Source organism: Phyllostomus hastatus, unplaced genomic scaffold (genome assembly GCF_019186645.2).
Source record: "Phyllostomus hastatus isolate PE091 unplaced genomic scaffold, TTU_PhHast_1.1 phas_contig_40, whole genome shotgun sequence".
Lineage (NCBI taxonomy): Eukaryota > Metazoa > Chordata > Mammalia > Chiroptera > Phyllostomidae > Phyllostomus > Phyllostomus hastatus.
In genome coordinates, this window is record NW_025333872.1 from 27,620,536 (window position 1) to 27,646,776 (window position 26,241).

Consider the following 26,241-nt stretch of genomic DNA (forward strand, 5'->3'; position numbering starts at 1 on the left):
AATTTATAAAAGTAACACTGTTCATCACTAATTTCCTTTTTAATATTTATTCCTATAATAGCATATTAAGCATACATCTCTCTTGATTTTCTATTTTTGATTTTAGATGATACTCGCTGATTCCTCACTACAAAGGTAAGGATTTGCCTTCCTTATATCACATACTGTCTGTTACCTCATCTCAGTGTTTGATAGTTTTATTTTTTAGGTGTGTTCCTGTCTCCTGAATAATGTTTCCTACAGGGATTTTTTCCCCCAGTAGTTTACCTTGGTCTTTCTCTTATGTTAACACCAGGTAATCCTCACCGCTTATGTGTCACACCTGCTTTGTGACAGCAGGTAGTGTTCTGACCAGCAGGGCATTACTCTGAGCACACTGTGTACTCTGATCCGTGGGGTCAGGGGAAGATTGGGTCTGCCAAAAGAGTCGTGCAGGTAGGATGCTGGTTGAAAACTTCAGGTTGTTCAAATGCCAGAGTTAAAATGACTTTCCTTAGAAGTCCCAATACCCACACCTGAAGCCTTAAGCTTTTCCAGGTGGTTAATTCAATTTCTTTAGAAAGGAGTCCTCTGTTTGCCATAGGGGTAAAATGCCCCCACCACACTGTTAGTGCTGGAGTGGGGTGAGGCACAAAGGGTGAGGGTTAGGTTGGGGAATCTGGAGTGCACAGTTATTCCTATAGTGGCTTTCAATGGCCTTTCCTCCCCACCCTTTTTCAACCCATCTCTCGCTCCTGTTATAGAGCAGTAGAGAACTTGTATGTGGTTCAAAAGTTTATTTGCGGTCCAAAGGCTAATGTAACCAATGGTGAGTGATGGGGTGAATAACTGAAGTGGAAAACAGTTAGATTATAGTTACTAGATAGGACCCTAATAACAATCAGTGAAATATGAAATTTGCAGTGGAGGCCAAGGAATGAGTACATTTGAATGTGTTGAAAAGAATAGTTTCAAATCACTATAAATGGAAGCATAAAGACATGAGCATGGTAAGTTATCACACTGAGGCTTAAATTAAAAAATCAGATTGGGATGAACAGAATATTACATGGCTATTATGGACAACCATTACCTTCAACTCCGATGCTGTAAGAAACACAGAGCCCATTTAGTTAGACCCTTTATTGCATGAGGAGAAAGATGAGACATAAAGAGGTTAGTGTTGCCAGCCTTTAAGCCATGTCTTAATCCCACTAAGCCCATTAGGCTGTAAATGTATACAGTCTGAAATCATTTTACAACATCTCTGCTCCAGCCTTCCTCGTTACACATTTGATTCATTTCCAAGGATGAAAGTGTAATGTGCTTTCAGGATGTTGACTGTTCAATAATTTATGTAAGGCTGTAAACACATTTCAGCACATTTAGGAAACAGATTTTCCTTAATTTTCTTCTAAAACATAGTCTCTAAACAATTTCTCATCAATTAAAATCTCTTGTGATCAATAGTCTTGTCATTTCCATCTTTTGTAATTTTCAGAAAACCTGTCCTACAATGCACTTCTCACCATGTCATTACATCTAAGAATTATCTTTCTACTATTTTTGTCCATATTGCAAAATTTACCAAAACCACTTCCTTTTGTCAGCCAGAACTCTAATACCATCATTTCTCTTATAAAATATTATGTCATCTATCATCATTAATGTCACCCATCTCTTCTTTATGATGCTTATGCCTTTCTTATAAACACAGCTCTTTTATATTTTGAATCTGTTCTGCTGTTATTTCCTTATTTTAACTATGTCTCTGTAATATCAAGGACATAACACATTTTTTGTGTTTCTTTTGGAGAGATACCTCACAGGAACTAATCTTAATATATTCTTTTAGCAATGGCTAGTATTAATAGACATTTCATTTTGGATTTTCTTTTTCTCCTCTTTATCTCAGCTTTACCACTCTTTTTATTTTTCCCTTTTGCATTTGCCTATAGATATACTCCTGGTATCCAGGTTCTGTTTTTCTGTATTTCTCCTTTTTCTGTCATTAATACAAATAAAGTCAATGAAATGATTTCCAAGATTAATCACAGGATTTCAAGGTTAAAGGAATGATAAAGGTCATCTGACTCATCATCCATTGGAATTTACAGTATCTATCGAATGTTTATGCCAGCTGTGTGTGAACAATCCTCTCTCCCAAGTTTGTTCCCATAAGCACAGCTCAATTTTTAGAAAATCCTGCCTTACATTGGGTCAGGTATGTAGTGTATCAAATTACTTCCTTACTTTCTCCAACCAGTAAGTATCCTTTTCTCAATATTTAACACATCTGACTCACAGTGATGCTATTTTCAGGTTTTGTTTTTCTTTTGGCTTTTGTAAAGAGCTTCTTCACCATTTGAAAAATCAACCTACTACTCTTTTCTCTTTTAATGAACATGGTTTTTAATTTGCATCATTAAATATTATAACATATTACTTTAACTAATTAGAAAGGTTATAAAATGAAAATCATATAAAAACATACCCATTTGTTATATTTCTTGAAAAGAAGTGATTGTATGCCCAGAATGAACTAAGATTTGTGATGGAAGGACAGAACAGCCTCATATAAACTGTCTAGTTCTCCCCACCCCCACCAGCCTACACAACTGTATTAGTATTTGTTAATGCCATTACAAATTTTTGCAAACCGAACAGCTTAAATAACACACATTTATCTTAAATTTCTGTAGGTCAGAAATCTGTCCTGGATCTCACTGGCCTGAAGTCAAGTTGTAAGCCGGGCTGTGTTCCTTGCTGTAGGCTCTGGGTAGGACCTGTGTCTTTGTCTTTTCTAGCCTGTAGAGGCTGCCTCCAAACCTTGGTTCATGGCCCCTTCCTCCATATTGAAAGTAGCATCTACAGGTCGAGTCCACATCATATCACTCTAATCTGTTTTCTGCCACCCCTTTACACCTTTGAGGACCTGTGTGATTAGATTGACCCCAGCTGGATAATCCAGGATCATCTTCCCATCTCAAACTGAATCACATCTGCAAAGTCTCTTTTGCCATGTAAAGTAACATATTCACAGATTTTGAAGATGAGGGACATGAAAATCTTTGTGGCCCATTTTCTGCCTACTACAGGCACTCTACTTGAAATTTTTGTGATTGCCATCAGTAGACCCACAGGTACCTTATCTGACTTTTAAACTCATTGAACTAATAGCTCTTGCATACTTACTGTTTAAAAGGTATTATGTTAAATGAGAAATGCTAAGAAAAGTCAAAATTGTGTTGTGTAAACCATCTATACTGGACACAAATCTTGCACACCTTCTCTAGTTTTCCTAATAATGCCTCTTCCTTCCTTCTTGTACCAGCTGTTTTCCCTATAATGCCTCCTTCTTTTCTCCTGCATTGGCTCACCTTCTACTTTTGAACTGCAGGCTGTAGGTCTTACAGTCACTAATAGGATCTGAGTATTTACAGAAGGGCTGACTGAGGCATCCCAAGAGTTCAGGGGAATTAGCCTCCAGTGGGGGTAAACCTTGATAAAGGGTAAAAGAGAGATGGGAGGGGGTGACTAAGAATCCCCTCTCCTTTACCTGGAATGCAGACTGCTCTTAGCAGTTCCTTCTTAACAACTTGCTGGAGAAATTCTGCATGCTGAGTAAGCACATTTGCTGAGCAACTTCTGTGTTTCTCCAGAGCTAGTTGTGAAGCAATAACCAGTGCAGTAACATGTTGCTTCACATTCTCCTTTCCTTTCTTTTTCTTTATCCTTTACACTCACTGTTTTGGGCTTGCACTTCTCAAATAAATTATTAGTGACTTAATCCTCATCTTGGACTCTGCTTTCTAGAAGACCAGGACAAGATAAGTATCTAATTGGTCTTTCTCTAAATATCATGAAATTTGAGACAAATGTTTCCAAACTCATGAATGCCACCTTAAATTAAATACAAGCCTTAAAATATAGTAGTTTTCCCTTATTTGCAGGGAATATGTTCCAAGACTCCCAGTGGATACCTGCAACCACAGACAGTACTGAAGCCTATATATACTATGTTTTTTTCACCAATCAACCACCTCCATGCTCAAGGGGCAGACTTAGTGGGCACCAGAGCCCCACTGATGTTAAGTCCTGTTCTATAGGGTGGGCTCCATAGTGGTTGGAGGTCAGCAGTCATAGCCAGTCTTTGTAGCTGATCAGACAGGGGGTAAATCCCTCCTATTGATGTGCCAACTATAAGAGGAGTGTGTACACAGCCCACATGGGGGGGAACCGCAAGTGCCCAGCTTGAGTCATAGGGCAAACTGTGCCACTAGACCCTAGGGGAACACATACTAACTTAGGCTACTCTACCAAGCCTGGGAGACATGGCAGCTCTACCTAATACATAGAAAAAAATACAGAGAGACCATCAAAATGAGGAGACAAAGAAACACATCCCAAATGAGAGAACAGAACAAAACTCCAGAGAAAGAACTAAACAAAATAGAGATAAATAATCTACTAGATACAGAGTTCAAAACACCGGTTATAGGGAGGCTCAATGAACTTAGTGAGGACCTCAACAACATAAAAAAGGACCAGTCAGAAATTAAAGATATACTAACTGAAGTGAAGAATAATTTACAGGGAATCAACAGTAGAATAGATGAAGCTGAGAATCAAATCAGCAATTTGGAATACAAGGAAGCAAAATACACCCAATAGAAGAGAAAATATTATAAAAAATTCCAAAGAATAAGAATAGTGTAAGGATCCTCAGGGACAGCTTCAAGTGTACCAATGTTTGCATCATTGGGGTGCCAGAAGAGCAAGAAATTGACAACATATTTGAAAAAATAATGACAGAAAACTTTCTTAACTTAGTGAAGGAAATAGACATACAAATGCAGGATGCGCAGTGACTGTTAAACAAGATGGACCCAAAGAGCTCCACACCAAGACACACCATAATTAAAATGCAGCAGTTTAAAGACAGAGGAAGAGTCTTAAAAGCATCAGGAGAAAAGCAGTTAGTTACCTAGAAAGGAGCTCCCATAAGACTGTCAGCTGATTTTTCAACAGAAACTGTGAAGGCCAGAAGAGATTGGCAAGAAATATTTAAAGTCATGAAAAGCAAGGACCTATAGCCACAATTGCTCCACCTAGAGAAGCTATAATTTAGAATTAAATGGCAGATAAAGAGCTTCCCAGATAAGAAAAAACTAAAGTTCATCATCACTAAACCAGGATTATATGAAATATTAAAGAAACTTATTTAAGAAAAAAATCAAAACTATGAATAATAAAATGGCAATAAATACATATCTATCCATAATTGAATCTAAAAAACAAACTAAGTGAACAATAACAGAGACAGAATCATGGATATGGAAAGCATTCCATGGTTACCAGATGGGATGGGAGTGAGGGAAATGGGTAAAGAGGTGAGGGGATTAAAAAGTACAAATTGGTAGTTATAGAATAGCCATGGGGATGTAAAGTACAGTATAGGAAATGGAGTAGCCAAAGAACATATTTGCATGACCCATGGACATGAACAATGGTGTGGGAATTACATGAGGGAGCAGGGGGGTGGAGGGGAGCAAAGGGGAAGAAATCGGAACAACTGTAGTAGAATAATCAATAAAATATAATTTAAAAAACTTTTCTGTGAAGGACCAGATAGTAAATATATTTGGCCTTGTAGACCATATGGTCTTTGTCACAGGTACCCACCTGAAATCAGCCATAATATGTAAAGAAAAATGAAAAGAAAACAAAAAGGTGAAGGGATTAAGAAGTACAAATTGGTACAGAACAGTAATGGGGATGTAAATTTCGGCCTAGAGAAAATAGTCAATAATATTCTAACACCTACATATGGGGTCAGATGGGTGTGAGATTTATCAGGATGGTCATGTAGCAAGTTAACGTAAGGTCTAGTCACTGGGGTGTACACCTGAAACTATAATAGTATAATAATGTATGTCAACTGTAATTGAAAATTAAAAATGATTAAAAATAAGTTCCTCTGGATGGCCATTCTGGCTCCATTTTAAAGTGGCTCCATTTATATTATTTTGCAGTATAATTTCTTCAAGTTTCATTCATGATGTTGCAACTTTTTATTTGTTATGACCTAATAACAGAATCAAGACTTTCTTGCTCCAGATCTTATTCTATAACCCCTAACTATTCTTGCTTTTCTTACCAAAAACCAATAAAACCAATCATTTGAAAAATAAATAAACACTATAAAATTGCCTTTTTTCACAAATTTTCTCTTGCTGAACTTTATCTGTTATCAATCACTAAATCACCTTGACTTTTTACGAAGGATGAAATCCTATGATAATCCTTCCTATTATGAAACAATGGTAAAAAATGCACTCACTTCTGGAGGCAGCACACTTGTTTTGAAATCCCTATTTTTTTTCAAACAAAGGCAAAAATCCTGAATTTGACATGAGGATTTGAGTCCTTGCTGTGTAGCTTGCTGGCTGTATAAAATGCAGAAATTGCTTTCAGAAGAGGTGAAGAAACTAAGCTTCAGGGAGAATTAACTAGTGTAAAATACACCAACATTTAGATGTTTCTTGATTTTTCCTTTTCAAATAAATGGCTTTTATCAGATTTTTCCTTAAGAAGCCAGCCCCAGTGTACACTAATGTTACCCTGCATATGCCTCCTTTTACTAATTGGTTATCAGCTCTCTTCAATGTCTTTCTTGTCTTCCCAGCCAGGCTGCTGGGGCTTGTGGGCAGATGCTCTTAGCCTTTTTGATTTTCCCCCAGGGTCCATCAGGATGTCTTTTATAAAGCAGACATTTGGTAATGGTTGATTTATTATTGGAGATGTCTCACACAGTAAATACTGAATCTCACTGAGAAATCTTTTAATGTCCTCTCTGTGTATGCACAGTGATCAGAAAATGAACTGCTTAACAATACAAAGATACTCTGCAGCATGACTTTGGCATTTTTCTGTTCAGTTCTGAAGATCCCCTGGACATGACCAAATGGGGCATCACAGGGTATAACTCCATGTATGAAAAATATTCTGTTTAAATGTTACCTGCACTCAGTGGAAAGTGAGAGCAAAGAAGGTACATGGGTTGCCCCGGGGGCGTTCTTTGTCTCATGTTATTTACACAAACTCTCCTAAAGGACTTTCTCCTTTAGCTTTATAGTGGTTGGCCTGAAAAGAATACATATTTGCCATTTTTTATTTCTCAAAACTAGCAACTCAAACTATATTAATCTCGGTTGATACTTTCCTTGGTTAAAGCATGTATGTTGAAGCAGATTATTTTCTTCTAGTCAAAGTGGGATTGATAGATAAATTTTAAAAATAGTCAGATCAGCCTATCCTGCATGTCAAGTTATAAAAATGGAAGCCATGTCTATGCTTGACAGATTCCAGAGATAGTCTTAGGTATGATCAGCTAATACTCGTGGTATTGCAGGTCTCTTTAATATTAATGAACCACTAATGTCAATGTGAGAAACTGTGCAAAGAACATGAAGCTTTTAAATGCAATCACCCAGGCAGCAGTAAGATTTACATTTGTTTTTTTTTTCAGTAATTAGAGAAATACTCATGAATAAGCACCTGCTAAAATACATCCATTTTATAAAATATAGTGTTGTATGTATGCTTGAACACAAATGATAGATTACTGTTACAATCAGGAGCTGTTACTCTCCCTGAACTTGCTCCTTGGTCAATAAATTGAGTATATGTCTACCTACTTTGTTATGGGATATCCCATAATTTCTATATCAAGTGTCCAGAAGTGGTGAAATTGTTTATTCTCTGCATTATATCCAGGGATATCCTTTCAAACCATGTGGCAGGATAAGTTGTTCAGATTGTAATGCATATTCACTGCTGATGGAGAGTCAGAAAGAATGAAGTTCATTTGGATTTTATGTTCTTTTCATCTCTCTCTTATTCCCACTGTCATATATCAGGGTTGTTTGCAGTCCTACATCAGAAGTTGCTTAAAGACATTCTTTTCCCTGATTTTAAGGAAGACTAAGCCATTTGATTATCTGCTAGGAGTCCCTCAGGAGGGAGGGGGAGAGGGCAAGGCCCACAAGGCTAGGTCAGGCACCTTCTGAGTAGCCTTGCTGTGTGCTTCATCATAACACCATCCTGTATCATGATGTTATACCTATTTATCTCTCCCCACAACTGGATTATCAATGCTCCTTTAGTAAATAAATGAATATATATTGACATGGGCTCTTCCTGTAAGAATTTTTAGTTGCTAGAACTTTTTAATTGTCTTTATTATGCTAATATACGTAAAAAAGAAAATTACATAACCCCTCTCTGCTGTTTAGAAATGTTAGGTAGGTATATTGAGAACTTTCAAGAAAAATATTCATTTAAAAATATTTACTCAGTAGCATTGCCAGAATTCCTACAGTAAATGAAATCCTAAAATTCAGTTGAGGACTTATTTTGGATCATGTGCCCTGCTACACAGCATGTGGTCAGATCTGGACATATCAGAATACTTCCAACATTTTACTTACTCTTTTCTAGATTCTAAATAGAATGTTTGTTAATTTTAAGAAAGTTATAATACATGGAAAAATATAAAACAAGCTCATAATCTTATCATGAGATTACTATGCTTATTTTTTGTACTTTTGGATCTTTTCAGTGTTATGTGTGGATATATGTATGTATATCCACACATATTTTCTCACACAAATATCATCTTACTTTACTCCACTCCCAAATGTATAACTTACCCACTTCCTTATACCATTAGCCTTAAGTGGGTGTTATTATTCTTTTTCATATCTTCCAAATTGACAAGTAAAAAATGGTGCCTCTTGGTTTAACTTATATTTCTTTAGTGACTAATGAGGTTGATCTTTTTTTCTCAAGTTTTTGGGACATAGGTAGGTTAAATTTTTAGTTTAACCAAAAATTTGGTTGATTTTTGGACAATGTAGATTGAAGAAAGAGAACTTCCCCAGTTCCAAGGAGGCCCCCTGTACCCCTCCTAATTGTAGCTCTCCCAACACCCCAAGGTAGTTGCTTTTATTACTTTTGTAATAATTGGTAATTTGTTCTCTTTTATAGTTGTACCACTTGCATGGACATTCCTAGACAACAAAGAATTCTTTGCCTATATTTGACCTATGTATGAAAAAAATACAGCTGTGTGTTTTCTTCCATGGCTAGCCTATTTGCTCAGTATGTTGGTTCATTGGTGGAACCACTGCTTATGAAGGAGAAAGGGAGATGACTTCAATGACTATGAGGACTCCCTACTGGCTTAGCAACAACTTTCTTGGAAGACTGTGATTCTTCTACCCAACTCTGGCTGTCTTCCTCATGCAGTTTGACCTGCATTTTAGTCCACAGGTTCTCCCCACTTATATTAGTTTCCTAGGGCTCCTGTAGAAATTACCACAAAGTTGTTGCCCTAAAACAACAGAAATTTATTGTCTCACAGTGCTGGAGGCCAGCAATTTGCAATCAAGGTGTCAGCAGAGGTGTGCTCCCTCCAAAGGCTCTGGGGACACTCTTTCCCGGCTTCTGCCACCTTTTGCTCACTCCACGAGTTCCTTGGGTTGGGGCTACATAACACCAATCTGTGCCTTTGTTTTCACATGCCCTTGTCCTCCTTCTCTCTCCAAAAATTCCCTCTGCCCTTCTCCTCTAAAGATACTTGCCACTGAATTTAGTTAGGGACCACCTGGATAATGTAGGATAGTGTCATCTGATTATCCTTAATTACATCTACAAAGACCCTTATTTCAAATAAGGGTTCTGAGACATGGACATATCCTTTTGGGACCCACCAGTAAAGCCATCATTCTATCACCTTCTTTGGATCTCTCCTCTTTATCCTTCATGTGTGGTCCCCCAACATATCTATTGCCATATCTAAACTCATCTTAACATCTGCATCTTGAAGGACCCAGACCAACACAAATTATTGAGCAAAAGAAGTTACTGCTGCATTTAGGAAAGGGCTTAAGAAGTGATATCCTTAGACTGTGATTTAGGTCAGACTCCTCAAAGGAGAGGACAAAGGAAGTTAGATCGTGTAGGAAGAATTTTACACCGAGGTGCAGTTCCAAGAAAGCTGTGGCTACAACAATGGCAAGTCCCTGAGCCCATTAGAGGAGTTCTGAGTCTCACAGGCAGAACTTGCTATAAGTACATCAGCTGTGTTCAGTCATTAGCAGGGTGCAGCAGCCTAAGGCAAGTGTGGCCTAGGCAAGACTGTGCAGCATCTGGGATGGCCAATTATGGTAATTATGCTCTCTGCAGCAAGACATCTGAGAAGCTCCTTTTCATGGCACAGTCTACCCCTTGCACTGCATAGATCTACTTTTCCTCCCAGGAGGGACTTAAGAGGGGCAGGTTACTCTCTTAAGGGACAGACCAGAGTGAGTCTCTCTCACTGCAGTTGACCTCAGGGTCACATCTGGTACTCATCCTGCACTCCAATTCTATCCATTCTAAATTCCCATTATCCTCAACTGTCATCTCAGCACAGCTTGGGGGGTGACCTTTGGAAGGTGTGGTGCAAACCTTCATTCCTGAGGGATCTTATCCTTTGGTGATCACACCCTACTCAGACTGGGATTGCTGCACATGTACATTCACAGTACAATGGTACAAGGAAGAATTACCCTTCAGTTGGTCCTCAGACCCATGTATTCTTCCTATGGGGACAGAGTGCCATGTTGGACCACATTATATATATATAATGGTGATACATATATATCATCATGAAGGACTGGTGTGCCAAATTTCAAGTATTGCCTCTGAGAGGGTACTTTAGCCTTGTCCTTACAAAGTCATTCTTGTCCCCTTTGAGGCTGGGTGCTTTGGATGCTCTGGAATGTGCTATAACCAGTGGTAATGAGCATATGCCCCATTTCATTGTCAAGGAGGTAAGGAAGTATGCAGTAGTCTTCATTTACTCCTTCTTCAAGTTTATTTTTGGCTTTCTATGCCTTAATCTGTGTCTCGGGAGGTTAACCATTTGGCATCACCAGGATGGATGTGGGCAAAGGAATGGAGTGGGTGGGGAGAAGCAGCCTGGAATTGAAAGGAATGTGAAGAAAACATTTAGTATATATTTTTCTGCCAGAATTCCCCACCTTGGTGCGAAAATTATGCCTGACCGTGTCCCTCTATATGCTTACATAGCTCCCACTCTCATCAGACTCCAGTTTTACTATTTCCTAGGGGTGGTAACAGTTTCTTTCAACATTTTCCTTGAGCTTGCCCTTAGTTGGATACCATGTTGTGTAGGTCCCAAGCCTGTGGTTCTGAGGACAGAAAAGGTACGTATAACAGGACACTATCCCTTTGAGGGTGAACTGTTGACATTTCCAGGATGGAAGGAGTCCAAAGTCATTGACTTGCCACCAAGTGGCCAGTTGGTCTCTTTGAAGGATAAGCCACATTGGGAGTGCAACTTGGTTTCTGTTACTAGTACGCTGGGCATTCAGAGACAGCAGTGGCTAGACTGACTTTGGTAGGTGAAAGTCTGGCTGGTCCACATGCATCTTCCACTCCATTTATGGGCCCATCATGCTGTTCCTGGGGTGGCTGATGATAAAAGCTAATGTCAGCTGGCTGGGTCATTTTGTTTTCCTGGTAATTTACTACCTCCTCTGTGGTGGATGCTCTCTGGTGGGTGTTAACACGTGGCATTAAAACCCTCCACACTTTGTGCTCACTGCCATTTGGCCGTCCACATGCTTCCTTCCTAAGCCTCCTTGCCTGAAAAATGTAGTAGAAATAGGGTCAACTGGGGTGAACAAAGGCAAAAAAGAAAATTCTAGTCTTATACAAAATTGAATAGTTCAAGAGACTATTATAACATAATAACATAGGTGGATAAGTTTGATTAAAGCTGTGATTACTTAAGGTTTAGAAATCTCATATTTTTAATTCTTAAAAAGAATCACCAAACTTATGTCAAGAGAGAAAGAAAGAGATGAAAAATATTTCCTGGGTAGTTACTAGGCCTGAGTCCTCATTCTAGCTAGATGCTGCCACCCCAGGCACAGGAATGAACAAGGCAAAACCAGGGTATGAAGCCATAAAAGGCATGTGAAGTCACAGAGGATATGACTTGAATCCGAGGCAAAGAAACTCTCAGTGGTAACTGCCAAACGAAAGCAAGATGGATTAGCCCACTGTTTTAAACCTTTCTCTTCCCACCAGCTAGGACAGAAGCCTTCTGGGCTTTTGGAGCAAGAAATCTTCTGGTTTGAGGAATATGCCGTACAGGATCCTGCTAAGGGCCTTATGAAAAGGCACAGTTGGAGCAAATAGCCTGCTGACAGCTGAGATTTGAATTTCAAATGTAGGAACTTCTGAAAGGAAAACAGTCTTAGTGCAACATAAATTGCTTCTAAACACTCAGACACACAACAGAAAAGGCAACAGAAAACCACATGAGACAAAATAATTTTGATAAACTGTTATAAAATCTGTTGCTTTTTTGTATGCTCACCGCACCCCCCTCAACTCCAAGTAACCAAAAAAAGCAAGGAAATTAATTGAAACTATGCAGGGAGTTCCAAGAAACTCTGAGGAAGGAGGTATGTTTGAAACTAGATGTCGTGACTTAATTAACAGTCTCCAGTGGGGAAATATCCCCCACAGAGAGAGAGAGGTTTGTGACTGAGTGTGAAGTCAGGCAGTCAACCGGTAAAGGTGTAAACTGTCCTGTTAGGCAGCTTTTAAACTATTCCTCAGGGCCCAATAAGGTGCATGCATAGCAGTTAATCACCCCATGTTTTGTCATCAAACAGTCTGCAATAGATATCAGGTACCTCGATGGGAAATTAAAACACAAAAACCTTCACTTTAGGCCTGGAAAAAGAATCCTTTGGAACCTCTGCCTCTGAATGGCTGGGGCCTGAGAAGTGCCATTGTGTGTGGATATAGATTAGATATAAATAGATATCTATCCATAAATACCTGTATCTATAGATACATTTGTATCTATTTCTATATCTGGGGCACTTCTCAGGCCCCAGCCATTCAGAGGCAAAGGTTCCAATGGATTCTTTTTCCAGGCCTAAAGTGAAGGAGTTGTTTTTCCCATTGAGGTACCTGAAATCTGTTGCAGACTATTTGATGACAAAACATGGGGTGATTAACTGCTATGGGTGCACCTTATTGGGTCTTTATCTCTGTCTCTGTCTCTGTCTCTATCTCTATGCCTAGAAACCATGAGAAGGTTAATTCTTTTTATAGAAAGGAAAATGCAATTTTGTGAGCCACATCTGAGGACCCGGGTAAAATGAGATGGAGGACAGGCTTTGGAGTAAATTTGAAATGCATAGGCAGATCACTGGTTTTCCAGGCCTGTTTTCTTTGCATTTAATATGTCCCTACTGGTGAACCAGTCAAAGAGCAACTGTTGGATTCCTGCATTTCAGGCTGAAAACATATTACTCTAACAATGGAAAATAAGGTTCTTGTGGTCTTATTACAGGAAACCAAATTGCTTCATTCACAGAAGCCAGAGGATTTCACTAGCTGGCAGTGGGGACCCCATAGAAAGCTGTAATTTGTAATTTAAATCTAATTTAAAACCTCATCTAAAAATGATAATATGTTGAAGAAACTTCTTGAATCACTAGTTAGCTTTCTCCCAAATTCTTTAGAATGTATGGGTAATCAATTTCTTAAAGAAAATTAGTCAGAGTTTAATCCTTGTTCCACATGTTCTTTTGTTTTGAATGAATTAACTATGGTAAACATTTGGTGCAGATCCCTTGTGCATATTAAGAAACAATTCATTACATTATCCAAAGGAATGAGTACTTTTCAAATTTTACCAGCTTACAAAAAACAATTTCGCCTTTTAATAAAAGTGAAAAATTTATGTGAATTCATCCTTAAAATAGACTGGTAGGAGAGCGCTGTACCAAAGTGAGATTGAATTTAGGGGCTGTCACTTCTGCAGATGGAGAGAACGATGTGTTTGAGAAAGGTCACGCAGATCTAAGCTTTGGCTCTGCTCACCCACACCCACCCCTTCCTAAAGTTGAATTAATGAGCTGGCTACTCTCTCCAGCTTCCCAACCATAACAAGTTCACAGCAGAGCAAAGGAAAAGAGTAACGGAAATTCACAGCTGAGAAATGTCCTGTAACTTGAAAGAAGCTCCGTAGGCAAGACAAGGATATTATTAGACAAATAAACACATCTCCCTTCTGTGGCGGAGCTCGGAAATGATGGTACAAGACTGGCCTCCTCAAAAAGAAAGTGGCAAACAGTATCAAAAACCCTTCTTTTCGATTTCTCCACTTCCTATTTGATTTCTGGAGCTCTTAACAAATGAGAATCGGCCAACTTGTGTTTTTTCTCCCTCTTCATCTTCCCAGCCTCTGCTGAAAGTAAAAGCAAAAAAGCTGAGAAATGATCACAAGTTGGACAGAAGGCAGGAACTGAGTCTGAATAATTTACCAGTTGTTATTCAGCTCTGGACACCTGTCGCCTGAAGGACACTACCCTGCCAGAGATCTTGTGGGGCCCTAAGTGTATACAATTTGGGGGAGAGGTTTCTTTAAGGAAAAGAAGACCTGCTTATGAAATTGATAATAAGTATGAAAGTGCTTATTTAGATTGATAAACCACAGGATTTACAAATTTTCTGAAGTTGAGAAATACTTTTGCATCTAGGACTTGGCATTTCTCCATTCAGTTACTACACTAACTCCTTTCCGTTCCCACCAGCAGCTGAGATGCTGTTGTGAGGACCAGTTACATAATTTGCGAGGCCCAGTGCAAAATGACCTTACACAGTCCCTTTGTTAAAAATTAAGAATTTCAGGATGACAACAGCAGGAGGTTAAAGCAAGCACTGGGCCCTTCCGAGTACAGGGCCTTGTGTGACTGCACAATTACACAGCCCTGAAGCTTGTCCTAGCAGCATCACAATTTACATGGAAATGATACAAATAACACACTATTTCATTAATTATGGGCTTACCTCAATGATATGTTCCTCCCACATTTATTTCACTGTAAACTGTTCGATTGCCACTTCATATGGTGACTATTTTGTAGTATCTTTTCCAATAAACATGAAAAATAATTCTGCCTTTCCTTTAGCGTGTTTGATTGAAATTTGTCTTTCTTTTTTGTCATAGTCAGCTGACAGAAGTTTCAGCATCACAACGCATGTTCACATTGTTAGGATTGTTGTCATGTTGGGGGAGGTCTCTGCTAAGCTTCTTTCCCATGGGAGCTGTGAGATATGTTTTCCATCGGTGAACTTTGTGCCACCTGCACATCTCCATTGCCAAACTTGCTAGGGCACATCCATGTCACAGTACAACCTGCTCTCGGGTGTGACACGGTGTGGGGGGAGTTGGCACGGAATGGGTGGTGGGAGATTACTTGAAGTGAGGACTTCACCAGAACAGCTAGCAATAACACAGGAACACTATTCAAACTAAATGATTCCCAAACTCAACTTTCTCTTGGCAAGGTTCCAAGATATCCATGGCCCCAAATCCAATAGGCAGGAGGGAAAATGTGATTGAGTTTAGGGGATGGTGGAAAGTCAAGGTTGAATAAGATAGTGCTCATTGCTGATCATTGTTAAAATATCTCACTTTTGCAAATTTTATGACATGGGACATGGAAAGGACCTGTGTGAGCTTAACCCTCATTAGCCTCTTAGTAAATCTACTGCTACACTAATAGTAAAACACAGCACACTGACATTTGGCAATCTACCCAGTTGGAACAAAATATTATGCCAGCCACAGCCACAGAGGAGAGCTATGGAGCTGGCTCTCATACAGACTGGACAACTGGGGCTATTATCTTTGTTAGAGGACAAGTGACTTTTAAATTCCATGTGACAAAGTCTGCTGGCTGCCCTCTGTGTTTTTAGGTGCATGCTTCCACTTAGGTAAGACAGCAGACAGCAATGGCCTGCCGCATAATGAAACTCATTGTAGAGTAAAATGGATTATAAGAGGCTACTCACTTATTTGAAGTAAATGGCCACTTTTGAACAAATCATTTGGCATTTACTCCTAAAAAGTGCTTGTACATTTATGATAAAAAGTGTTTTCCAGAAAACTAAAGTTCTGTTCTGAAAAGAAATATTTTCCTCACACCTTTGTAGGACTGGAATTATAATAACCAGGATTGTGCCTTGGAAAATGACCCAATTTGGCAATACTCACTTGATATCATTTAGACACAGGTGCCTAGCATTTTATAGAGCTTAAGAGTAAAGGTGGTCCTCAAACTTGGGTTGCAAAACCCAAGTGTGAGAAACAAACATCGGTTTTACAACCCAAGTTCGAGAGACAAACAAGGCAATAGGCTACAAAACAAAGGGAAGAGACTAGAATAATATACAGCAGTGCTGATTGTGTCTTTAGAGTTAACTTTCAATTCTTTATGCCAGAGACAGCAGCAGTGACAAAGAAAACTGGAACCTGGATAATGTGTCCAGAGGGTCAGGGCCCGAGCCTCGCTCTCTGGGGCAAATCCAGTGGCGTCTTTTTCATCCTCATTCTTCTTGATCTCTCACCACTTCTGAGACTGCTGAACCCTTTTCCTTCATGAACTCCTTTCTTTCTTCCACTTTGCCTTCCCCCATTCACTTTAACTCCTCTGTTGGTGAGCTTTCTGTTCCCTCCTTCTCCCTCCACTTTCCTCTATGCTTCCTCCTTGGCTCTTTCACTCTCTCTCAACTTTATCAACACTGGTTCTCTGTTCCAGCCCTCATCCCTTTCTCCTTCTAGGCTCACCCGGCTGACCCACTGGCTTTTAACACCCCAGCAAGCCAAGATCCTCCTTCTGTTATTGCCACTCCAGTCCTCCTAGTCACTCTTTTCAAAGGCTTGGGGTCTTCTCTGACTGTTCCAACCTCTACTTCTGAAATCTCCCTCATCATTTTCTCTCCACCTCCTATAGCACTGTCTTTGCTTAGGCCCTCACTACTGCTTCACCGATGAAAAAAATCTCCTAATTAATTCTCACTATTATATTTATTTTAATATGATTAAATTATTTTAATCTTTTGGATATTTTCTTTAAGCACAATGGAATATTACATTTCACTGCTCCAATACCTTTCATAGCTCCCCACTGCCACATTTCATAAAGTATAAAATTTCTTGGTACAAGGCTTGCGGCTGTTCATACTTTGACTTCAACACACCTTTCCATCAATATCATATAACTCCTTCTCACTCACACTTTGACTTAGTATAAGATGAATACAAGAAAAATGTACAACACAGAGCATCTGTGTGGATAATTCAGGCCTGATCGATTTTTTTTATTTCCCCAAAACATCAACAAATGTTTTGATGAGAGATTTAATGAGAAAGGACATGTAGCTAGGTCAATGGCTAAGAAAATGAACAGAGGGATGGGGCCAATAATGAGCACAGATGCTCTTAAATGGAACGAGCTGGACACACAGGCTGTCCTCATCCATGGAATGTGTAAAGCCCCCGGAAAAGGCAATTCTTCTCTTAATGAAGGCAGACTTTGTAAATGTCCCTCAGCATCATTCCTGGAACACAAATGTCTGTGAAAATTATTAGTGGACTGACAATTTCTGTCTGTCTTTGTGAAAGACACAAAATGCTCCAGAACACCTAATCTGGCATGTTTTCCCTAGATTTCCTATCTCCTTGTGCTGACATTTTATGTCTTCTCTTATGGAAAGCTAATTTTATGGCAGTTTTCTCCATGTTACTTTCTCTCAGAAGGAAATCTGATCATTTGGGACAGCAAAAAGAAGTGAGGAAAATGCATTCGGCAAAACTAAGGCTAGGATATTAGAATAAATGACACTGTAATAACACACACACAAAAGTCACTTTCTTTAAATTATTTTTTTCTGTTAACTTATGAAGAAGAGATACAATAGATAATATATATTCTATTTTTAAATATCCAAGTCTTATTTTGCTTTTCCTGATCAATTTACATCAGTTACATATTTGTAATGAAATTTAGTTCTAACATATATGTTGAGTTCATATTCAATCCCTCCACCCTATCACACTCACATACACATATTCACACTATTCAAAGGAATAAGATGAATGAAGCCAGCATTTAAAGCTTATTTAAAATCTACTGATATATGTTTTCATCTGACAATAAATTATCTTAATCATATTGGCTTTGAATAAAATAAAAATTTAAAACAAAACAATGGATACATGTAAGAAATGAGGTACAAAAAGAGTTTTAAATTTAGGAGAGAATATTTTGGTGCAATGTAATTGAGCAGAAGAGATATTATTACTTTGCAAAGCCATATATATGCTTTAAAAATTGAAATATGTTGTAATTAATTGAATTAAAATAAAGGTCACTAAAACGTTTGCAGGGTTAATCATTTAAACATCTTAAAATACTTTCAAAATTGAGAACACTAAAACAATATATAATTATCTAGACTTTTGAACCAGTGAAAATAGTTTACCAACATTTAATTAAGTCTCCTACTGCCATTAGAAGTAAATGAAAATATTATTAAATTGGTTTTACAAATGGCTAAATTGAGACTTAGAAATATCAATCAAGTGAGTTTCTCAGGGTTACAGTCAGTCAGGAACTGGGCCTGTGGATTTTAATTTATATTTGCATGGTTCTAATGATTATTAAAGTGTGCATTCTCCTAAGCATACCAGCAAATGACACTGGTTATATAAAAAAAATTTACAAGATATCTTACTTTTGAGAATCATGTTTCTTTTGATTAACTTTTACAAAATATTAAGAAGCTCGAAAATATATTTCTCATGCAAAGTAATAAAAATATTTTAAAAATAATTTGAGTACATAGAACAAAATAGCTTTTACAATAGAAAGAATAGAAAATACTGATAGGTATAAGAATAGGTGAAATTTAAGACAAACATTAAGGAAAACCATGACCCATTTCCTTTTGATTCCCCCAGTCTTGAAATATCATCAGCTCATGTTTCATCCTGGCTTTGAGTTCTTTTATAGTTTCTGATCACTTGAGAATTTCTTTTCTGTCTTTCCACCTAATCTATGCTGTGTGATATTATTTTTAAAAGGCTTTAGTTTTTTAGAACAGTTTTAAGTTTACAACAATGTTGAGAGGGAGGTACAGCAATTTCTCATATGCCCCTGCTTCAGAAATGTATGCATAGCTTCCCCATTGTCATCGTCCCTCACCAGAGTGATACATTTTTTTCCTCACCCAAGGATATGTTTATTGATTTCACAGAGAGAGGAAGGAACTGAGGGAAGGAGAGAGAGAGAGGATGAGAGAGAGAAACATCGATGTGAGAGAAAAACATTGATTGGCTGCCTCTTGTACGTGCTTTGACTGGGGATCAAACTCTCAACCTTTTGGTGTATGGGCCAATGCTCCAACCAACTGAACCACCCAGCCAGGGCACAAAGATACATTTTCTCACCTTCTTACTGAGGATAAACACATTGCAAAAATCTATAATTTACCTTCAGGTTTACTCTTGGTGTTGTACATTCTCTACATTTGGACAAATGTATAATGACATATCCATCATTATATCATACGGAGTAGACACCCTGCTCTAAAAATCCTCTGCACTCTGCTTATCCATCTTCTCTCAACCCCATTCCACCATTCCTGTCAACCACTTACATTTCTGTAGTGTCTACAGTTTTCACTTTTCCAGAATGTTATAGAGTTAGAATCATACAGTATATAGCTTTTTCAATTTGGTTTCTTTCACTAATTACTATTCATTTAAGATTCCTATCATGTCTCATTTCTTTTTAGCACTGAATAAGTATTCCATTTTCTGGATGTACCACACTTTATTTATCCCTTCATGTACTGAAGGACATCTTTTGGTTGCTTCCAAATTTTGACAATTATAAATAAAGCTGCTATAAACATCCTTGAGCAGGTTTTTGTGTAGATAAGTTTTCAACTCCTTTGGGTAAATACCAAAGAATGTGGCTGATGAATTGTATGCTAAGGGTATATTTAGTTTTGCAAGAAACTGCTAAACTATTTTCCAAAGTGGCTGTACCCTTTTGCATTCCCACCAGCATCCTCTGCAATACTTGGTATCATCAGTGTCCAGACTGTGGCCAGTGTAATGTGTATACAGTGGTAGCTCACTGTTGTTTTAATTTGCTTTTCCTTGATAACTTATGACATGGAGCACCTTTGCATATGCTTCTTTTTTATTATTATTATTTTTTGCTATCAGTATATCTCTTTCAGTCAGGAATCTATGAAGGTCTTTGGTTCATTTCTGAATTGAATTTTCTTATTTTTGAGTTTGCTTGTTTTCTTATTGTTGAGTTTTAAGAGTTTTTTGTATATTTTGGATAACAGCCCTTTATGAGATACATCTTTTGCAAATATTTCCTCCTATTCTATGGCTTGTCTTTTTATTCTCTTGAAAGTATGATTTGCAGAGCAATAATTTTTAATTGTAATGTAAGTCCAGCTAATTAATTGTTTCTTTCATGGATCATGTCATTACTGTTGTATTTGAAAAGGTATCACCATATCCAAGGTGATCTAGGTTTTCTGCTATGTTATCTTCTAGGAGTTTTACAGTCATGCATTTTAGAGTTAGGTGTATGATCCATTGTGAGTTAATTTTTGTGAAGGGTGTAAAGTCTGTGCCAAGGTTCATTTTTTGTTTTTGTATGTGGATGTCCTGTTACTCTAGCATCGTTTGTTGAACAGACTATTTTGTTCCACTCTATGGCCCTAGTTCCTTTGTCAAAGATTAGTTGACTGTATCTATGGGGGCCTATGCTTGTGTCCTTATTCTGTTCCATTGTTCTATTTGTCTGTTCTTTCACCAACACCACACTTTCTTGATAACTGTAGCTTTGTAGTAAGTCTTGACATTGGGTAGCATCAGTCCTTCAAGTTTGTTCTTCTCTTTCAATATTGTGTTTGTTGTTCTGGGTATTTTGCCTCTCTATAGAAGCTTTAAAATCAGTTTGTTGATATTCATAATGTAAGTTTCTGGGGTTTTAATTAGGGTTGCATTGACTCTACAAATTAAGGTAGGAAGAATTGATATTTTGACAAAATTGAGTCTTCCTATTCATGAACATGGCTATCATGCCATTTATTTCGTTCTTTGATTTCATTCACTAATATTATTTTATCCAGAATTTTGGGGTATTAGCATAGTTTGCCATATTATCAAAAGTTTCCCAATTCTTCTATATTCTTGCTTTGCTACTTTTAATAGAGGAAATAAGCTCCAGTCCCTTGTTTTGATATTCAGAAATTAAGACAAATTATACCTGTCTTACCCGGAAGGCAGGTCCACACTCTCAGAGTTCATTATAGAAAGGTGGGAAGATGTGCACATTGGCAAAGACCCTGAAACAAAAAAGGGGAGAGGAACAGGACTAATGGGGTAGGTAAGAAGATGCTGACATTTCCTCAAGACTACGCCATTCAGACCATACAGGCAAAAGCAATGCTTCTCTAAAGGTACATGTAGCTATGTACTGACTCCTCACGTAGCCTAGCAATCTACACAATGGTTAAGACATAGGAAGGAAGTTAAGCACACCTTATTCATCTTAGATTTCTAAAATATTTAAATTTTCAAATCCACACAAAGGCAGAAGATTTCAGGGTGAATTTATCTTATATATTTTCACAATTAAGTTTATTTTTTAAACATCTAAATAGTGTTGAGCAGAATTAGAAAACTTTGGATATTTAAACACTTGTACTTTGGCAAATAGATCTATGACAAAAAGGATGCCATTCTTTTGATGGTTGACATTATTAATGCTGGTTTTGCAATATGTAAATCTATTCTATATATGGCTTATGCCTCTCTTTTTGGTTGTTTTTTTTCTAATTACAATTTACATTCAATATTATTTTGTATTAGTTTCAGTTATACAGGAGTTATGCCTCTCTTTGATGCTCTGTTAAAACCAAGATTATTTATCATAATAGATATTTTACTATACAAAACAAGAGGCAATTTTATAGCATCCTCTTTTTACATTATGTTTAAGCCTGTTTTATATTGTGGTAGTCATTTAAAAATATAAACTAGGTATAGACTTGAAGAAGAGTGTCAAGAAAGAGATCTTATCTATACCATTCTATACCATGATCCTCTACTTAAAGGTTTAAATTTATATAAAGGTCAAGAGAATACTTTGATTTTTAAAATCATTTTCTTTCAGGAGGGGCAGACAGCAAAATATAACACTAAACTGAGCAAATTCAATTTGCCAGGATATCAGATCTTTAAGAAACAAACAAAACAAAACAAACCACTAGAACCGTATTTGCATTCCTCTGCACCGTTTCCCAGGAAACGCAGAAGACAAGCGGTTTTTGTTCACCCTCTCCCTTCAGATCAAGCCCCTCTGGGTGCCCACTTTTATAACACCCTGGACCTTTGCCTTGTGGCACTTAAGCACAGTTGCAATGATATACTTACGAGATTAATGTTTAATTGCACCTCTAGACTGAAAATCCATGAGGACAGAGATAGTGGTTTATTTTGCCTTTGGTTGTATCTTCAGCATCCAGTCCATAAGAAAGAACATATGAATATGTTACATGATTATGAATTGGTTGTACTATGCCATGCAATAATACTTATAATTGAGACACTTTCTGGTAATCATTAGAACCAACACAAATATAAGAAGTACAGCAAATTTCAGAATAAAAAATTGTTGACTGGCACATAAACTTTATAGGTGATTTAACATCCCTTTTGGGAACCAGTTTGTCAAGGGCAATGATTGCCAGCTGTTTATTGTTTCTTATGTGTTGATTTGATTCTTTCTGTGTTGTGTCTTTATTTTCTTTTCTCTGCATTCAAAGTCTATGTTTTGATTTTCTCTAAAGATAACTATGCAATGACTTCATGCAAATACCACTTTTAAATTATTAAGGTTTTGGTGAATGAACACAGACACAGAAACAAAAACTGAGGGGGAGAATCTATGTTATATTCTTTTTTGATTTTGGGTATGAAACTTTTTTCTTTTAATATATGAAACACTGTAGGTGCTATTTATAATTGTGTATTTAACAATTCCATTTCTGCAAAATAATTTTCTTTAAGAGATGTTAATTCTTTCTACCCATAAAATTGTGATATTTGACAGAAGTCTGTCTAATAAAGCATGGCTTAATTCAGTATCTACCCTTGAAAGTATTTAGAGTTAAACCTTGCGTTTACTGTGGCATGTGGTGTCTTTATCACGATCAATAAAAACCTGTACAACTGTGTTTTAAAATGTTTTCAAATGAGGTTCAAAATCTGCTTACATTTAAAGAGAAATATGGGAGCTTTAATGGAAGAAATGAACACTGTCAGGTTGTAATAAGCTGGAAAGATCCAGTTTTTTATCAGTTGCATCCACTGCAACTGATAAAAAACATAACATGGGAGTTTTTTGGCCCCAGGATTTAACCAAGATAATTGCATAGCATGAGGAAGAAGAAATTAAAAAAAAAACTGGAAACAACAAAAAGATATTTTGAAAACTGATACCTAAATCTGAAATACAGACTTGATACTTCCCTGAGACAATCAACTTCATTCTCCTCTCATTCTCAGAAACATATCATACTATGAAGTTTAATTTGCTCAAAATTAAATGTAAAAACTATGTCTGTTACATGGGAGAGCGGAGTATATATTTCTTATAAAATAAATTTTTCAGGGAATGAAGTTACTCTGGTTGCTATTTTTTCCCATGTTTCTATCAACCCTGGCAAGTCACTTTAGTGGGCCTAGGGTTGAGCTCTTACATTCTGGATGCCTTTGTAACCGGTAGCCTTTTCAATAGGTGGGCCTAGATCATCAACAGAAGGAGGTAGAGCAGGCTGCCCTTCCAGCACCTTTGTCTCCTGCTTTGTCTCCTGCTTTATTACTGTGAGAATTTGTGTGCCTTTCTTTGAAGAGACGTAAAGTTTATGTAAACCCTAGGTTTACCCTAATTTCATCATTAAAGTTGGACAGGACAGAGTGTGGTCATTGGGGCCTGGATAAACTGGTTACAGAAATGAAGGGTTAGTATTGGGTTCTTGTAGTGTTGGGATGGCTAAGCCACTCTCAAATATTTGGGTGCAAAATAGTCTTGGTCTCAGAAATACAGGTTGCTCCAGGGCTTCCTGAGGGGAAATAGCTCTCCAGGAGAGTTTGGGGTATAACAACTATGAGTTAAATGGATATTTCTTAGGTCAAGGAATTTTTAAGGCAATTATATGACTTCTTTTTATAAAAGGAAGAAAGACTAGGGAATTACACATCTTGTAAGGATGGGATGATGCTAATTTCACATATTTTGCAGGTGCTTTGAAAAATGTCCAAGATGCAGGATGTCCAGTTGCAAAACTTTTGTTATTGTAATTTATGGCTCAGATTTTGATGAATGAATTTTTTAAATGGGCTATAAAAGGAAAATATACCTCTATTATAATCCAGGTATATTTTGTAAAAGAAGGAGGAAATATAATACCTGGATTAGATCTTTGGCTTTGTAAATAATCAGAAAAGGAGTAAAAATAATACTCCCCTGAAAAATAAGGGATCTTATGCAAAAGAAAATTTACTGGGGAAATAATAGTAGCACAGAGTCCTCATATTGCATCCCTAAGAGCCCTTCATTCTATGCAACCAGCTGGACTTCCATTCATTTGCAGATCTTGGAGTAGAGAGGTGTTTATTATGCAATTAATTAAAAATTACAGGGTTTTAAAGAATTCAATGGACTTTGCTGCCAAGTAAGGATCCTTAAAGTTGTCATGTCTAAGTGAGTCTTGCAAAGAGCCTGAACAGCAGTGGAAGCTCTTTATTGGAGGTTTGAGCTTCATAGCAACTAATGAGAGTCTGAGGAGTCATTCTGAGCAAAGGGGAATGCTCAGGGACTGTATGGTAACGAAAGATCCAAACAGCAAGGTCTCCAGAGGCCCTGGGTTTGTCACATATGCCACTGTGGAGGAGATGGCTGCAGCCATGAATGCAAGGCCACAGGATGTGGATGGAAGAGTTGTGGAACAAAAGAGGGCCATCTCAAGAGAAGATTCCCAAAGACCTTGTTCCCACTTAACTGTGACAGAGAGATTTGTCAGCTGTATTAAAGAAGACATTGACAAACATCACCTAAGAGATTATTTTGAACAGTATGAGAAAATTGAAGTGATTGAAATCATGAATGACCAAGGCAGTGGCAAAAAGAGATTTGCTTTTGTAACCTTTGGTGATCATGCCTCTGCAGACAAGATTGTCACTCAGAAATACCATACTGTAAGTGGCCACAACTGTGAAGTAAGGAAAGACATATCTAAGCAAGAGATGGCTAGTGCTTCATCCAGCCAAAAAGATCCAAGTGGTTCTGGAAACTTTGGAGGAGGTTGTGGAGGTGGTTTTGGCTAGAAAGACAGCTTTGGTCATGGAGGAAACTTCAGTGGTCGAGGTGGCTTTGGTGGCAGCTGTGGTGGTGGTGGATATGGCAGCAGTGGGGATGAGTATAATGGACTTGGTAATGATGGTAGTTATGGAGGAGGCAGCCCTGGTTACTCTGGAGGAAGCAGAGGCTATGGAAGTGGTAGACAGGCTTATGGAAACCAGGGCAGTGGCCTGGTGGGAGTGGCATCTATAATGGCCTTAACAAAGGAGGAGATGGCTTTGGCGATGGTAGTAGAAGCAATTTGGGAGGTGAACTAGAAGCTACAATGATTTTGGCAATTACAATCAATCTTCAAATTTTGGACTCATGAAAGGAGAAAACTTTGGAGGCAGAAGCGCTGGCCCCTGTGGTGGTGGAGGACAGCACCTTGCTAAACCACAAAACCAAGCTGGCCACGGTGGTTCCAGCAGCAGCAGTAGCTATGGCAGTGGCAGAAGGTTTTAACAAAGCATAGCAGCAGAGGAGTGCCAGACGAGTGACAGGAAAGCTACGGGTTACGACAGAGTTGTGCACTAAGCCAAGCACAGTGGCAGGGCCTAGCTGCTATAAAGAAGACATATTTTAGACAGCATTCCAACAACCAGTTTTAATGTAGTTTTGTTTTGCACCCATGTTGTTGATTGCTAAATGTAATAGTCTAAACAGGATGCTGAATAAATGTGTCTTTTTAAAATGTGCTGTGTAAAGTCAGTCTACCCTGAAGCCATCTTGGTAAATTACCCCAACAGTGTGAAGTTAGAATTCCTTCAGGGTGATGCCAGGTTCCATCTGAAATTTATTTACAACCTGCTTGGGCACAGAAGCCAATCACCTCAGATAACTTGGTGTAGTAGAATTGACAGCTACCATGTTGTGACCT

General features: G+C 37.9%; 1 pseudogene; it reads left to right on the top strand.

Moving 5' to 3' along the window:
- LOC123821494 overlaps positions 1-25,826 on the top strand; it is a 118,646-nt pseudogene extending 92,820 nt beyond the window's left edge.
- The last annotated feature ends 415 nt before the right edge of the window (positions 25,827-26,241 follow it).